Source organism: Panthera uncia, unplaced genomic scaffold (genome assembly GCF_023721935.1).
Source record: "Panthera uncia isolate 11264 unplaced genomic scaffold, Puncia_PCG_1.0 HiC_scaffold_211, whole genome shotgun sequence".
NCBI lineage: Eukaryota > Metazoa > Chordata > Mammalia > Carnivora > Felidae > Panthera > Panthera uncia.
The window spans coordinates 35,289-53,305 of NW_026058811.1; the positions used below are offsets into that span (position 1 = coordinate 35,289).

The following is an 18,017-nucleotide window of genomic DNA, read 5'->3' on the forward strand; positions in this document are numbered from 1 at the left end:
TTGTTTCTGCCTTCTCTTCATTTATCCCCACCCCAGTTATTTTGAAATAAGTCCCAGATTCCTGTCACCACACGTATATTTCAGTACCTTGGAGATATTGAAGATTCAGTTCCACATCACTGCAATACAGCAAATCTCGCAAAAAGTGAGTCAAATGAATTTTTTGGTTTCCCAGTGCCCATAAAAGTCATGTTTACCCTATACTATAGTCTATTAAGCATGCAATAACATTGTGACTAAAAAAAACACAACAATGTACATACTTTAATCAGGAAATATTGGTGGGGCACCTGGTGGCTCCATTGGTTAAATGTCTGGCTCTTGGTTTTAGCTCAGGTCATGATCTCATGGTTTCGTGGGTTCGGCCCCGTGTCAGGCTCCGTGCTGACAGCGCGGAGCCTGCTTGGGATTCTCTCTCCCCTTGTCCCTTCCTTGCTTGTGCGTGTGCACTGTATCTCTCTCTCACAAAATAAATAAATAAACTTAAAAAAAAACTATTAAAAAAAGGAAATATTGCCGAAAATTGCTAACCATTACCTGAGCTTTCAGCGAATCACAATCACTGATCACAGATCACCAGAACAAATACAATACAATAATAACGAAAGATGAAATAATGAAAAAGATCAAAATATTGTGACGATTACCAAAATGTGACACAGAGACACAAAGTGAGCAAATGCTGTTGGAAAAATGGTGCCAAGAGACTTGTTTGGCCCAAGGTTGCTACAAATGTCCATTTTGTAAAAAAACCCAGTGTCTGCAAAGTGCAATACAGCAAAGCACAGTAAGACAAGGTATGCCTGTGTCTTTGAAAAATATAACTGCAATACTAACACTGCCCCCCCTAAAAAAGTTCGACAGTGATTCTTTAATATCATCCCTATCCAGATAGCATTCATATTTCCCTGATTGTCCGTCAATGCTTTTTTATTGTGGTATGTTAATTTGTCTCCTCGGTCTCATTTAGTCTGAAGATTCCTATTCCAGCTTTTTTTTTTTTTTTTTTTTAAAGACGCTAAGGTGAGAGATTTCCATAGTCTCACTTGCTGCCCTCCTGAAGTTGTTTTAGTAAGTCTCTTTCCTGTATTTTCTGTAAATTTTAAGTTGGAGCCTGAACCTTAATTAGAATCAGGCTGGATTTTCTCTGCAAGGCTACTTCATGGGTGGTGCTATACATTTCCTCAGGACGTCCTTAGAATGCCTGTGTCTTTCTATCTGTAGTCTTTTCGATGCAGTCCCGCTAAACAATGGAATCCATGATTGGGGTATGCTGCCACCGGGTGGTAACAGCACACATAGTCACAGGTCGGAGCGGTGAAGCAAGAGAAACACTTTTGGTGTAAGGTGCCAAAAGGCTGGACTTGTCTTCTTCACTGAAACTTTATCAAATTACCACAGTTCTTAAGCATGACGCTTAAAAACTGCTTTTAAAATAACCGAAGGCTGATATCTGTGATCTCATTTAATTCTCATGATACCCAAGAATATCAAATCATGGTGTCCATAGCAAAACAGCAGTGAGGCTGAGATTTGAGGTCTACGTTCGTCCTCTTAACCATTTCTGTGCCTTGCTGCCTTCCCTTCTGGTCTATCCTCGCTCTGCTTGCTGTGCCCTACCCCGTGCCCAGCTTAGAGCTGTGCTGATTTTGTTTGTTTGCTGTTTGTTTGTCCTGCTCCCCTCCACCTCCCAATCCATTCTCCATCCATCTTTGCTCTGGGAAACTGGCTTCTGTGGCTTCTATCACCAGGCTGCCTGAGCCACTGCCTTCCAATGGCTTCCAACCGACTTCAGCCCAATTTATTCTTTGCGCTTCTTCCCTACTTTGCAGTGTTTCTGAATGGCTACTACCCTCAACAACTACGGCTTCCGTTCCAAGTGGTCCTCCTCCATAGCTTCTCACCCAGCTTCAGTTAATACAGTTTGCTCCTCTTGCCCCTCAGACCTCAGGGTTTCGACAACTTCCCGCTATTCTGTTCCCTGGGAGTCTCAGCTTCCCCTTTGGTGCTTCTCCACCTACTTTAGTCAATAGTACCTTCAGCGACAACCCCCCGCCCCCAAATCCCAGCTGAGGGTGCTGGCTGTTTCCCGCAGGGATTCTCTTCATTCACTTCCTCACCTCTCATCTTCTCCTCAGCCCACTTCAGTGAGGCAAGCACCCTGGCGTTTCACTGAGAAGTTACTGTGGTTTCCACCTTTCCTAGCCTGTGGTTAATTCTCAGTTCTCATCGTACTTTTCATCCACTAGGAGCTTTAAAGAAAACAGTTTTTAATTTGAATATAATTTACACACAATGTCCCACTAGTTTTGGGTGTACAACATAGTGATCCGACAAGTTAAAAAAATTTTTTTTTAATGTTTATTCATTTTTTGACAGAGAGTGAGTGGGGGAAGGGCAGAGTGAGAGGAGGCACAGAATCTGAAGCAGGCTCCAGGCTCTGAACTGACAGCACAGAGCCTGATGTGGGGCTTGAACTCACGGACCGTGAGATCATGACCTGAGCCGAAGTCGGACACCCAACCGACTGAGCCACCCAGGTGTCCCTAGTGGTCTGACAAGTTTATACATTATGCTATGTTCCCCACAAGAGTAGCTATCATCTCTGGCCATACAACACAATTACAGTATCATTGATTATATTCCCTATGCCGTGCCTTTTATTCTGTGACTTTTTCATTTCACAAGTGGCAGCCCATATCTCCCACTGCCCTTCACCCTTTTTGTCCATCCCCCACCTCCCTCCACGCAGGCCACCATCAGTTTGTTCTTGGTATTTACAGGTCTGATTGTGCATGAACTGTTTCTGACACCCTCCTTGAAGCACTTCCTTTCCAGGCTTCCCATAGCCACTTGGTTGACCTTTGTACCTTCTCAGCCACTCCTCTTCCTGACCACATCTTGGTGGCATGTTCAGGCATTCAATTCACAAACCTCTTCTCCATCCCTACTCTCTTCATATTCATCTCATCTAGTCCTGGAGCTTAAATGCCACCTCTGCTCAGATCACTCCCCAGTCTCTTTCTAGTCCCAACCTATCCCAGAGCTCCAGAACCACATATCTAATTGCCTACTTGCCATTGCAAAGTTAATTCTTATTTTTTTTAATGTTTATTTTTGATAGAGACAGAGCATGAGCAGGGGAGGGCAGAGAAAGAGAGGGAGACACAGAATCCAAGGCAGGCTTCAGGCTCCAAGCTGTCAGCACAGAGCTGGATGTATGGCTTGGGCTCACAGACCACGAGATCATGACCTGAGCCAAAGTCGGATGCTTAACCAACTGAGCCACCCAGGAGCCCTGCAAAATTAATTCTTGATTCTAGACCCCCTCCCACCCTATTCCAACATACTACCTGCTGCTTAGTTGATGGCATCACCACTCACCCAGATGCTCAGCTCAAAACCCCTGAGTCATCCTTGACTCCTCTCCTCTCCTCACTCCCCAAGATCTACTCCATCAGCAAGTCCCGTGGGGCCTGCCTCCAGAATGTATCCAAGATCTCGACAACTTTTCACCATTCATCGCTGCCACCCATACCCAAGCTGCCATCATCTACTAGGACAGCAATTGCTCTCTTGTTGGGTCTCACCACTTAAGCTCTTCTCCCTTCCAGTCAATTCTCCACACAGCTGCCTTCTGGTCTTTTAAAAATGTAAATCAGGTCATGTCACTTCTCGGTTCATCTTGACCTTCCCTCACACCTGGAATGAAATCTGAAGTGCTTCCACGGGCTGCAGGGCACTGCGCCATCTGGTTGCTCCCACCTCTCCCCCTAACTGCTGGCCTTCTGCTCTTGTTCTCTCTGTGCTGGCCACACAGGCCTTCTCTGAACATGCCAAGTTTGGTCCTGCTCAGAACCTGTCTCTGTTGCTCCCTGTGTGTGGAATGTTTTGTTTTGTTCCTATTTCTCATGGTTATTTTTCATCCTGCAGACCTTTGGTCTCCTGTCATCTCCTCAGAGGGGCCTTCTCAGACCAACTTATCTAAAATAGCGACTCTCCCTCCACTTCACTTTCCATCCCCTGTCCCTGCTTAGTTTTCTTAGGCAGCAAGGGTCATGTTCTGAAATGAAATCACTTCTATGTTGATGTATTTGTTCTCTGACTCTCCTCCTAGAGCAGGGACTTACAGGACCTCAATAACTATTTGTTAGGTGGGTTAATGAGTGAGTGGCATCACTTTTGTCTCTGTCTCCACATACAGCAAGTGCTTGGTACATGTTTGCTCAGTGGAGAGCCTTGGAATCCAGACCCTTATTTGGAAGGCTCTAGGCCTGCTGCAGACCCCTCCCAGTCTTGGGGGTTGGAGTTGTGTGAACTCACTGGGATCCACCAAGGGCTCTCTATGCCCTTCTCAAGGACAACGTGATATCTTGGCCATGGGGTTGGGGGTTTGAGAGAACTGCCAGTGAGCCTTCTTACTGTGGACATGACCATTTCAAGCCCTCCTGTTTGTTCCTCAGTTCAGTTCTACACAGAGTCCTCTGCTGGCCCTGCTATGGGGAGCCAGAGCCAAGAAAGCTTTGCTGTGAGGAATTCATGGCAAGGTAGGATCTCCAACAGCTGTCACAGGAGGCAAGGGGACTCAGTGTACAACAGAGGTGGAACAGTCAGGTCCAAAGGTGCTTGATCAGCCGTCCATCTGTTCCCAATATTCTGGCCTAAAACTTTCTGATCTTGGACCTGCTGGCTCACATTAAGTTGGAAACACTCCTCAGGGTGAACAGGTTGGGCTTTTCCTCTTCCAACCCAGCTTCAGGGATTCTGGGAATCCTGGCTGGTATGGATAGCTTCTGAACTGGCAGTGAAAGCTATTTCAAGATTTACTGGTACCCAAGGAGGGTGATCTGTGGGCTCAGTTACCATAGATGACCCTCCAGCTGGCATCTTCTGATGGTCATGGCTCTCAGGCACACACAGTATGGCAGCCAGGTTGGAGCTGGGAGACAATGCAGGATAACTTTTTTCCTTGGCAGGGGTGAATGCTCATTCACTCACATGTCATTAAAAATGTAGTGAGTTGTTATGTGTGCTGGAATATATATTTTTTGAGATATTTAACAGTATTCCTTTCTCCATGTGTTTTACACCCTCCTCTCAAGTTATTCCCCTATCCACCTCCTCCTTTTTTGTTGTCTATGTCCCTAGGTAAGGGATGTAATAGAAATTAAAAAAAAAAAAATCAAAGGAGTCTTCCTTGCTTTGCTGTCCAGAAATATATGCCTTTCCATAAATAGAGTAGACTCCAAAAATAGAATCTCTATGAGAGAGAGCAGGGCTTTCCAAACCCTACCCTCTAACAAAGAAGAGGTTTCCCTGCAGCTGGGAGAAAGAAAAGACAGAGGGGAAGTAATGAAGATAGAGACCGTGGTGGTGTATGGAGGGACAAGCCCTGCCTTCCAGACAGAGCCTCAAGGGGCAAAGTTCAAGCTTGGGGATTCTTTCACTCCAAAAAAGGAGGAGCCTGATTTCCACACTCTTAGATGGCACAGAAGGGAAGAGAGCTTCCAGACTGGAAGGTTCTTTGCTGTCAGGAATGAGAGACATAGTGACAGTCACTGGCATGGGCTGATGACCAATGGTCAGATGCTCGTCTCCATCATCCTAATGAAGCGGAAGAGAAATTGTGGGGTGGGCTCCAAAAGCCTGAGATTACATCTCTGCTTCCTTAGCAGAATGGGAATTCAAACTCAAAAGTAAGCTGAGCTTTCACACACACACACACACACACACACACACACACACACACCCCTTACATTTCAAAAAGAAAGTTTATTGAGCTCCTGCTGTGTGCCAGGCTGGGAGCAGGCACACAGACATGGTCTCTGGCCTGTGTCTTACAGAGTCTCTCAAGGGGAGCAACATTTGAGTGGCCAAGCATCAGCCTTGGTGTTAAGTGGCATATTGGAAAGGTGTGTCTAAGGCTGTATGATCACAGAGGTGAGTGTGTATTCTCCTGAGAATTACAGCTCAGGCTTCATAGACTCATAAGACGCCATTTTCAGGGTGCTCACAGCAGTCACTAAACTCCCAGAAGACTGGTAGGGAAAATCGGAGTTTGTGGATTCACACGAGGACAACAAACCTTTTGGAACTGACCATTGGTATAAAATTCAAAAGGTACTGTCAAATGACAAAACTAAAACAATTTAGTAACGAGCTTGATGTCCTTTGTGCAAAGGAAAACAATCCGTGGATTGGGGGAGGATGGTGCCTCACAAGCAGTGAAGCACTCTTCCCATGGATTTGAGGCAAGAGTGAGTTTTACAGAGCATTAGAAGCAGCAATACTGAAACAGGGCATGACTGGCTAGGAGGCTGGGGGTTTCCTTCTAAGGCTAACAGGTCCCTAAAAGGTATCAGGTTTCCATGACAGGTGTTCTTGTAAGTGCAGGCTGATTTAGGCTTAGATCTGTGACGTGGGCCTGGCCACGGGGGCGTCCTTCATTCTGTGGGTCCTGACACACCAATGAACTTTATCAGGACAAAGCCAAAGTGGTGAAAAAGTCTTCTTTTTCTCCCCTTTCCTCTAGACAGTCAGTGTCCCCCAGAGGCAATCTCAACTACCAGTTTATTTTGGCTAAGCTTAAATTGAAAATATTTCCCAGTTTATTGCTTGCTTTTCAGTTTATTTGTCTTTGTCATGTTGATGTTTTAACATTTTTACATAGGCTATTATTTTTAGATCTAAAAATTAGTTTAAAAATGCATGCAATAACCCTCACATAAATGTTCGTAACAGCTTTATTTGTAATAGCTCCAAACTGGAATCATCCCAGATGTCCTTCAACATGTGTGTACACACTCACACACGCATGCATGCACATGTGTGCGCATACCATGGAAGGCTACTCAGCAATAAAAAGGAATGCACTATTGATACTTGTGACACTTTGGATGAATTTGTTTTGCAAAATGTGACCATTGGGGATATGGCATAATAAGAAATATACATTTGCTGTCTGCCTACTCCCCTCCCCCTTCCCTGGCACACAGTTCCTAAAACCCTTGGAATCTCTGAAGAGGTAAAGGTATTTCTCTATGTTAATGAGATGACTAATGGCTGGAGTCTCCTGGAAAGCCCCTAAGGATGGAGGGGCTGGTTTTTGCCAGAGGAACCAACCTTGTGATTAGAGAATCGGGAATTTCAGCCCCATCCTCCAACCTGGAGGCTGGGACTTGAGCGACTCATGATTTAATCAGTCATACCTACACAGTGAAGCCCCCACAGAAAACCCTAAGCTAAGCATTCTGAGAGCTTCCGGGAGCATAACGCCTGGAGGTGCTGGGAGGGTGATGTGCCTGGAGAGGGCCTGGACGAGCTGAGCCCCCTCCCACATACCTTCCCCTAGGCATCTCTTCAGTTGTATCCTTTTAGAATAAGCCAGTAATGTAGTAAGTAAACTGTTTTCCTGAGTTCCGTGAGCTGCTCTAGCAAATTATCAAACCTGAGGAGGGGGGCATGGAAACTCCTGATTTATACCTGGTTGGTCTGAAGTACAGGAGGCCCGGACTCCAGACTGGCATCTGAAGTGGGTGGGAGTCTGTGGGACTGAGCTCTTAATCTGTGTTGTCTAATGCTAACTCCAGGTAGGTAGTGTCAGAATTTATTTGAATTGTAGACATTCTGCTGGTGTCAGAGTATTTAGTGTGAGTAGTAATATAGAAAAATAAAAAAAGAGGTTTTTGTTTTTTTGTTTTCTTATTTAGAGGGAAACAGAGCAAAGCATACAAGGGATCTCTCTGCATTCTCTCTCACTACTACTGCATGTGAATCTATAATTATCTCAATAAATATTTCAACTAAAAATACACACAACAGGGGCTCCTGGGTGGCTCAGTTGGTTGAGCGGCTGACTTGGGCTCAGGTCATGATCTCACTGTTTGTGAGTTTGAGCCCCGCACTGGACTCTGTGGTGACACCTCGGAGCCTAGAGCCTGCTTCGGATTCTGTCTCCCTCTCTCTCTGCCCCTCCCTTGTTCCTGCTCTGTCCCTGTCTCTCAGGAATAAATAAATGCTTAAAAAAAATACATGCAATATAGTAGTAAAGTAAAAACTAAGAGTCTTCTCTCTATACTCTAATTCCATTTTCTAGAGAGAATGTTAACACTGCAACGAATATCCTTTCCAGACATTTTCTTATACTTATATGGTTTTTTTAAAAATGTTAAATACTAAAAAAAAGTTAATGTTTATTTTTGAGAGAGAGAGCGAGCATGAGTGGAGTAGGGACAGAGAGCCAGAGAACCAGAGAGACACAATCTGAAGCAGGCTCCAGGCTCTGAGCTGTCAGCACAGAGCATGAGGCAGGGCTCAAACCTATGAACCATAAGATCATGACCTGAGCCAAAGTCGGACACTTAACTGACTGAACCACCCCGGCGCCCCACTTATACACATTCCCAAACAAAAATGGGGCTGTGCTATTTATCTATGTAAGTACCTTATTATTATTATTATTATTTTTTACCAAAAAAGCAGACATTCTTCCATGGCATTTAGGGTTGCCAGATATAGCAATTAAAAATAAATATTATGCCCTGTGAATATTGAATTTTAGATAAATAGTGGATAATATTTTTAATATAAATATGTCCCTACTATGTTCCTTTTAACCTGGAAACCCCAGTGGCAGTATACTTACCTAATTCTTTTGAAAAACTGTTTGCATAATATTCCAATGTGTCATATTTAGCCTTTGCCTATTGATGAGGGTGCTCTTTTGGTCAAGGTGCTCATCATCATTCTTATTAATTCATAAAGTCTCTTAAATTTGTGTGTACCTTAATCTTTAATTGTTCAAACTTCTCTCATTCAATTCAGCAAACATTAACCCAACTACAGCAGGAAAAACCTGGGCTTTGGATCCCTGGCTCTGCTTCTTACCAGATAATTAAATTTCTTGAGCCTCAGTTTCCTCATCTATAAAATGGGAATAGGAATATCTGCTCTCAGGATTAGAAATAACGTATATACAACCCCCAGAACAGTGTCTGCAGAGAATGGAAGCTTAAGAGATAAACCATTGTTTAAGGTAATGTTAAGATCCTGTGGTAGGTGCTAAGAGGCTAAGGAATAAACAGAATTAAAGAAATATATTCCTAATATTGTTTGCTTACTTTGTATTTTGATACAATTGCAAACTTATTGGAAAGTTGCAAGAATAGAACAGAACAAGGAACTCCCACACACCTTTTACCCAGATTCACTAATTCCACATTTTGCCCTATCATCATCATCACCATCATCATCATCATCATCGTCGTCATTCTCTCTCTCTCTGCTTTTCCAAGAACAGGGACATTCTTTTACATAACCAGTTTCATGATCAAAATTAGGAAATTTAATAAATTCCCAAAGTAGTTTTCAAAATCAAATTTCTAAGGTATTTTAATAGGTTTTTTTAGAGCTATCTCCTTTTCTAGCAGGACTATGGGCCAAAACTTAATTTTGTGTGGCTTCCCAATTTCTCTTGGATGGGATACAGGAATGTTTTTTAGCTTGAGGTCGTCTAACCTGGGCTTAGTCATGAAAGCAGCATTGCTATGAAGGACTGAAGCCTTTGCTTCCCCGTCCCCACTGATGACTTAGCCACATGCAGTGCTGACATCCAGGCATCCATTCTGCCACCACAGAAGCACAGTTCCTACCCTGCTTTGCCAAGCCTGGATTCTCCTATGCTGGTGGAGTGGCTGCTTGGTCTTTCTCTGAAATGCACATCTGCTCATCTCCCTCTCCTGGTCAGCACCCCACCCAACTCTAGCCTGGCACACAAGGCCCTTCAAGGTGAGTCTCTGCTTACCTGCTCTTCCTTTCTTGCCACACCCCCTGTTCCCTGTGTTCTACCCAACTCCGTGTTCTGCCTTTCTCTGAAGAGACTTGTATTTTCTTGCCTCTGTGCTTCTGGATACATACCTTGCCCTGCTGTCTGGGGAATGTTCTTCCCTTGTCAGATTTTTTTTTTTTTCTTTTCTCAAGGCCTAACTCCAGTACAAAATATTTCATTCCCCTGGTCAGAAATTATTGTTCTCCTCTTTGAGCTCAAATCAGCATGGCTGTGTGCACTGATACTTAGTACTTTTGTGTGGCCCTTTATTAGAGTTGGTTGTCTATGAATTTGAATCTGGCTCTTCTGTCTGTGAGCTACAGAAGCCACATCTCTTTTTTCCTTTCTCTGGCATTGCCCTGAACAGAGGGTCTGGCATAGGGTAGGCACTGGTGACTGATGGAAGAATGAATAGCACATATTACCCTGAGTGAGAGGGGCAGACATTTGGTTTAGAGATGATGTATGTAAGTGCACATTATCTGCTCAAAAAAATCATAGTGGATTTTATTATTGCTGCTAATGGTGTAATTACTGGTAGAGACGTTACATCCCAAATGGCCAGACCCACCCAGTTAAGTGACTCATGAAACAGGGAGCGGCACAATCGTAATCCGACCTCTTTCTTAATCATATGAGGAAATAGGCCCGCAGAGGATCAGCCACTTCCTTCAGGCCTCGCAACTCAGAGCCCTGCCTCCTTGTACTGAACTGTTTTGCCTTGTGGCATAATTACTCTCCTTAATTCAGTAATATCCAAACTCTTTAAAATATGTATACTCAAAATAATTTTGAAAAAGTAGACATCTAAATTTTCTCCTAATTTTGAATGGTCAAAGGATGTAATTTTTGGATTATTATAAATATTTCTTTAAAAAGCTGGATTATTATGTACATTTTAGAATAAAGCTGTAACATCACTCCTTTAAACATCCACTTCCACTGGACTGGAAATACTGAGTGATTTGATATCCACCATCATCCATTAAAAAGTTACACAAATAAAAATACACAGCTTCTTTTTCTTCTTCTTCTTTTTTAATGTTTATTATTTTGAGAGAGAGAGAGAGCAAGTGAGCACACAAGAGGGAGTAAGGGAGAGAGAGAGGGAGACAGAATTCCAAGCAGGCTCTGTGATGACAGCACAGAGCCATACCGGGCTTGATTTCACCAACTGTGAGATTATGACCTGAGCCGAAATCAAGAGTCCAACACTCAACCAACTGAGCCACCCAGGCACCCCCACAGCTTCTTTTTAACACTTCTTCATTTCTCCTTTTTTCTCCCCTCCTGACTCATATTTATATTCTATCTTAATGTAATTTTTTCTGCTTGAAAACCTTTTATCCAGCACCCTATTTTACTTCATTGCAGTAAAAAATTACATATGTACAATATATATGTATATAATTAATATAATTATATGTAAATACATGTGTGTACAATATATTATATATAATATCTTAATGTTATATATTAATATTGTATATTATATATTATATATTGTACACATAGAGAGGAGCCAAGATGGGGGAACAGCACGGAAGCTTTTTGTGTGTCTCGCGTCCATGAAATACAGCCAGACCAACACTAAACCATCCTACACACCTAGAAAACTGATTGGAAGATTAACACAACAATCTGTACAATATGAACCACAGAACTCAGCAGGTATGCAACACAAAGAGCTGAACTTGGGGAGCAAGAAGAACTGAACTTGGGGAGCAAGAAGCCACGAAACATAGGGAACCCCTTTTGCGGGCAGAGAGAGGACGGAGACTGGGGAGGGGGGAAGCATACGGGAAAAGCACCCCTCCCCAAAAGCAGCTGGAGAGAAAGTGGAAAATTGGAAACAGCCACAGGGACTAAACTAAAAAGGGAGAAAGGAGAAAGGAGAAAGGAGAGGGTTTAAATTCCATTAAGACTGTAAACAAGGGGAGCGCAAAGGCTGCAACTCTGCAGCTCGATACCTGGAGGTGCTCTGGTGGGAAGGACGAATATCCAGGAACAGAGTGGGGTCCGGGAGGTTCTCAGGCCACACGAGGAAAAGCAGTTCCACTTCTGGAAGGACATTTGGTAGAGACTATTGAAGCCACCTGGTCCCAGCAGACCCCAGAAGGCAGCCACATTCGCTGGTGCTGGGGCAAGGTCGTTGACGGTGAAGCCTGGTGCCAGATGTGTGTTGCGATTTTCCATAATCCCTGAAACGCTGATGCTACACTGTCTCGTGATCTTTTTTGGGGGTGGGCTGGCACCTGGCCGCAGTCTCGGGGCACCGGCAACAGCATGGTCCAGAGGGCGTTCCAGCTGACATTCAGCCATTGCTCATTCGGCCATTGCTTGGTGAGACCCTCCTGCAGGGGGGGCGGAACGGGTCAAACTGCAGTCCTTCTGAAGTAAGGGGCTGGGGAAAACAGCCGCATCTGAGACAAAACTTGGGAGAGAAGTACTGCCTGGGGCCTGGTCACAGAGAGTGGAAAAGCGGGGAATGGATGAGAGCTGAAGACGGAGGACCAGTGTGTGACTGCTGATCCGGGAGAACAGACTGGGTAGCTGGGTGGCGCCATTTTCACCATTCTTGTGCATGCGCACCTACGGGCACCGCAACAATCCACCCCAGTAGGCTAGCAGCGCCATCTAGTGGACAACAGAGCAGTTACACTGAGCCCCACCCAACCGGGCCAACTTCGCTCTTCAAGAACACAAACCTCACCGCCGGATTAATTTATGGACTATAAAGAGCTACATGGATTGACCTCTAGGGGAAAACGAAGCAATTTCAGTCCTACTTCAATCTGTTAGCAGATTCGTCTATTCAATTTTTTTTTCTTTTTTTTTTCTTTTTCCTTTTTCTCTTTTACAATTCTTTTTCTTGAATACAGAAAGAGAAAAAACTCAATATTTTTAATTTTTATTAAAAATATCTGTCTTTAATTTTTATTACTATATTTTTTACTTTTGTGTAAATTTCTTCAAATTCTACTTCCATCATTTTATTTTAGTCTACTTCAGTGTACTCACCTTTTCAAATTTTCAAAAAATTTCCTGTTTTTTCTTTCTCTTTTTCTCTTTTTCATTTCTTTTCTTTTTCTTGAATGCAGAAAGAGAAAAATTTCATTTTTACTTTCAATTTCTTTTTTAAAAATTGTATTTAATTTTTATTACTATATTTTTTGCTTTTATGTAAATTTTTTTCAAATTCTATCTTACTCCCATCATTTTATTTCAGTCTACTACAGTGTATTCACTTTTTCAAATTTTCAAACGATTTCTTTTTTTTCTTTTCTTTTTTTATCTTTTTTCTTTTTCATTTCTTTTCTTTCTTCTTAAATACAGAAAATGAAAAAATTCATATTTCTTTTTAGTTTTTATTAAAAATATTTTTCTTTAATTTTTTCTACTATATTCTCTACTTTTGTGTATATTTTTTCAAATTCTATTTTATCCACATCATCCATTTTAGTCTACTTTAGTGTATTCATTTTTTCAAATTCTTAAATGATTTCCTTTTTTTTGTTCTACCCCTCCCTTTTTTTTTTTTCGTTTCTCTAATCTGTCAAACCACTTTCAACACCCAGACCAAAACACACCTAGGATCTAGCATCATCTATTCGATTTTTGTGTATGTGTTTTTAATTTTTAATATTTTTTAATTTTAATTTTTTTAATTTCAATTTTTCTACCTCGTTAATTCCTTTTCTCCCTTCAAAATGACGAAACGAAGGAATTCACCCTAAAAGAAAGAGCACGAAGAAATGACAGCCAGGGATTTAACCAACACAGATACAAGCAAGATGTCTGAACCAGAATTTAGAATCATGATAATAAGAATACTAGCTGAAGTCAAAAATAGATTAGAATCCCTTTCTGCAGAGATAAAAGAAGTAAAAAATAGCCAGAAGGAAATTAAAAATGCTATAACTGAGCTGCAATCATGGATGGATGAGGTGGCAGCAAGGATGGACAAGGCAGAACAGAGAATCAGTGATATAGAGGACAAACTTATAGAGAATAATGAAGCAGGAAAAAAGAGGGAGACTAAGGCAAAAGAGCATGATTTAAGAATTAGAGAAATCAGTGACTCATCAAAAAGGAACAACATCAGAATCCTAGGGGTCCCAGAGGAGGAAGAGAGAATAATAGGGGTAGAAGGGTTATGTGAGCAAATCATAGCGGAAAACCTTCCTAACCTGTGGGAAGACAAAGACATCAAAATCCAGGAAGCACAGAGGACCCCCATTGGATGCAACAAAAACCGACCATCAACAAGGCATATCATAGTCAAATTCACAAAATACTCAGGCAAGGAGAGAATCATGAAAGCAGCAAGGGAAAAAAAGTCCTTAACCTACAAGGGAAGACAGATCAGGTTTGCAGCAAACCTATCCACAGAAACTTGGCAGGCCAGAAAGGAGTGGCAGGATATATTCAATGTGCTGAATCGGAAAAATGTGCAGCCAAGAATTCTTTATCTGGCAAGGCTGTCATTCAAAATAGGAGAGATAAAAAGTTTCCCAGACAAACAAAAATTAAAGGAGTTTGTGACCACTAAACCAGCCCTACAAGAAATTTTAAGGGGGACTCTCTGAGGGGAGAAAAGATGAAAAAAATATATATATAAATAAATAAATACCAAAAGCAACAAAAGATTAGAAAGGACCAAAGAACACCACCAGAAACTCCAACTCTACAAGCATCATACTGGCAATAAGTTCATATCTTTCAGTACTCACTCTAAACATCAATGGACTCAATGCTCCAATCAAAAGACATAGGGTAACAGAATGGATAAGAAAACAAGATCCATCTATATGCTATTTACAAGAGACCCACTTTAGACCTAAAGACACCTACAGATTGAAAATAAGGGGATGGAGAACCATCTATCATGCTAATGGTCAACACAAGAAAGCCAGAGTAGCCATACTTATATCAGACAATCTAGAGTTTAAAATAAAGCCTGTATCAAGAGATGCAGAAGGGCATTATAATCAAGGGGTCTATAGCCAAGAAGACATAACAATTGTAAACATTTATGCGCCAAATGTGGACGGACCCAAATATATAAATCAATTAATCACAAACATAAAGAAACTCATCGATAGTAATACCATAATAGTAGGAGACTTCAACACCCCACTCACAGCAATGGACAGATCATCTAATCAAAACATCAACAAGGAAACAATGGCTTTGAATGACACATTGGACCAGATGAACTTAACAGATATATTCAGAACATTTCATCCTAAAGCAGGGGAATATACATTCTTCTCCAGTGCACATGGAACGTTCTCCAGAACAGACCATATACTGGGACACAAATCAGCCCTAAGTAAGTACAAAAAGATCGAGATCATACTGTGCATATTTTCAGACCACAATGCTATGAAACTCGAAATCAACCATAAAAAAAAATTTGGAAAGGTAACAAATACTTGGAGACTAAAGAACATCCTACTAAAGAATGAATGGGCTAACCAAGAAGTTAAAGAAGAAATTAAAAAGTATATGGAAGTCATTGAAAATAATAGCACCACAACCCCAAACCTCTGGGATCCAGCAAAGGCAGTCATAAGAGGAAAGTATATAGCAATCCAGGCCTTCCTAAAGAAGGAAGAAAGATCACAGATACAGAACCTAACCTTATGCCTTAAGGAGCTGGAAAAAGAACAGCAAATAAAACCCAAAACCAGCAGAAGATAGGAAATAATAAAGATTAGAGCAGAAATTAATGCTATCGAAACCAAAAAAAACCAGAACAGATCAATGAAACCAGAAGATGGTTCTTTGAAAGAATTAACAAAATTGATAAACCACTAGCCAGTTTGATCAAGAAGAAAAAGGAAAGGACCCAAATAAGTAAAATCAAGAATGAAAGAGGAGAGATCACAACCAACACAACAGAAATAACAATAACAAGAGAATATTACGAGCAATTATATGCCAATAAAATGGGCAATCTGGAAGAAATGGACAAATTCCTGGAAACATATACACTACCAAAACTGAAACAGGAAGAAATAGAAAATTTGAACACACTCATAACCGGTAAGGAAATTGAATTAGTAATCAAAAATCTGCCAAAAAACAAGAGTCCAGGACCAGATGGCTTTCCAGGGGAATTCTACCAAACATTTAAGGAAGAGTTAACACCTATTCTCTTGAAGCTGCTCCAAAAAATAGAAATGGAAGGAAAACTTCCAAACTCTTTCTATGAAGCCAGCATTACCTTGATTCCAAAACCAGACAGAGACCCCACTAAAAAGAACTATAGATCAATTTCCCTGATGAACATGGAAGCAAAAATCCTCAACAAGACATTAGCCAACTGGATCCAACAATACATTAAAAAAATTATTCACCACGACCAAGTGGGATTTATATCTGGGATGCAGGGCTGGTTCAATATCCACAAAACAATGTGATTCATTACATCAATAAAAGAAGGGACAAGAACCATATGATCCTCTCAATAGATACAGAGAAAGCATTTGACAAAATACAGCAAACCTTCTTGGTAAAAACCCTCAAGAAAGTAGGGATAGAAGGATCATACCTTGAGATCATAAAAGCTATATATGAACGACCCAATGCTAATATAATCCTTAATGGGGAAAACCTGAGAGCTTTCCCCCTAAGGTCAGGAACAAGACAGGGATGTCCACTCTCACCACTGTTATTCAACATAGTATTGGAAGTCTTAGCCTCTGCAATCAGACAACACAAAGAAATAAAAGGCATCCAAATCGGCCAGGAGGAGATCAAACTTTCACTCTTCACAGATGACATGATACTCCATATGGAAAACCCAAAAGATTCCACCAAAAAACTGCTAGAACTGATTCATGAATTCAGCAAAGTTGCAGGATATAAAATCAATGCACAGAAATCGGTTGCATTCCTATACGCCAACAATGAAGTGACAGAAAGAGAAATCAAGGATTCAATCCCATTTACAGTTGCACAAAAAAAACATAAAATACCTAGGAATAAATCTAACTAAAGAGGTGAAAAATCTATACACTGAAAACTATAGAAATCTTATGAAAGAAATTGAAGAAGACACAAAGAAATGGAAAAAGATTCCATGCTCCTGGATAGGAAGAACAAATATTGTTAAAATGTCAATACTACCCAAAGCAATCTACATATTCAACGCAATCCCTATCAAAGTAACACCAGCAAAAAAAAAAAACCCACCAGAGCTAGAACAAATAATCCTAAAATTTGTATGAAACCAGAAAAGACCCCGAATAGCCAAAGCAACCTTGAAAAAGAAAACCAAAGCAGAAGGCATCACAATCCCAGACTACAAGCTATACTGCAAAGCTGTAATCATCAAGACAGTATGGTACTGGCACAAGAACAGACACTCAGATCAATGGAACAGAAGAGAGAACCCAGAAATGGACCCACAAACTTATGGCCAACTAATCTTTGACAACACAGGAAAGAATATCCAATGGAATAAAGACAGTCTCTTCAGCAAGTGGTGCTGGGAAAACTGGACAGCAACATGCAGAAGAATGAACCTGGACCACTTTCTTACACCATACACAAAAATAAACTCAAAATGGATGAAAGACCTCAATTTAAGACAGGAAGCCATCAAAATCCTCAAGGAGAAAGCAGGCAAAAAGCTCTTTGATCTTGGCTGCAGCAACTTATTACTCAACACGTCTCCAAAGGCAAGGGAAACAAAAGCAAAAATGAACTACTGGGACCTTATCAAAATAAAAAGCTTCTGCACAGCAAAGAAAACAATCAGGAAAACTAAAATGTAATCGACAGAATGGGAGAAGATATTTGCAAATGACTTATCAGATGAAGGGTTAGTATCCAAAATCTATAAAGAACTTATCGACCTCAACACCCAAAAAACAAATAATCCAGTGAAGAAATGGGCAAAAGACATGAATAGACACTTCTCCAAAGACATCCAGATGGCCAACTGACACATGAAAAAATGCTCAACATCACTCATCATCAGGGAAATACAAACCAAAACCACAATGAGGTACTACCTTACACCTGTCAGAATGGCTAACATTAACAACTCAGGCAACAACAGATGTTGGTGAGGATGCGGAGAAAGAGGATCTCTTTTGCATTGTTGGTGGGAATGCAAGCTGGTGCAGCCACTCTGGAAAACAGTATTGAGGTTCCTCAAAAAACTAAAAATAGAACT

General features: G+C 41.4%; 1 long non-coding RNA gene across 2 annotated transcripts in view; it reads right to left on the bottom strand.

Moving 5' to 3' along the window:
* Positions 1-18,017, bottom strand: part of LOC125917628 (uncharacterized) — a 55,711-nt gene that overhangs the window by 35,259 nt on the left and 2,435 nt on the right. The gene's annotated exons all lie outside the window — the stretch shown is intronic.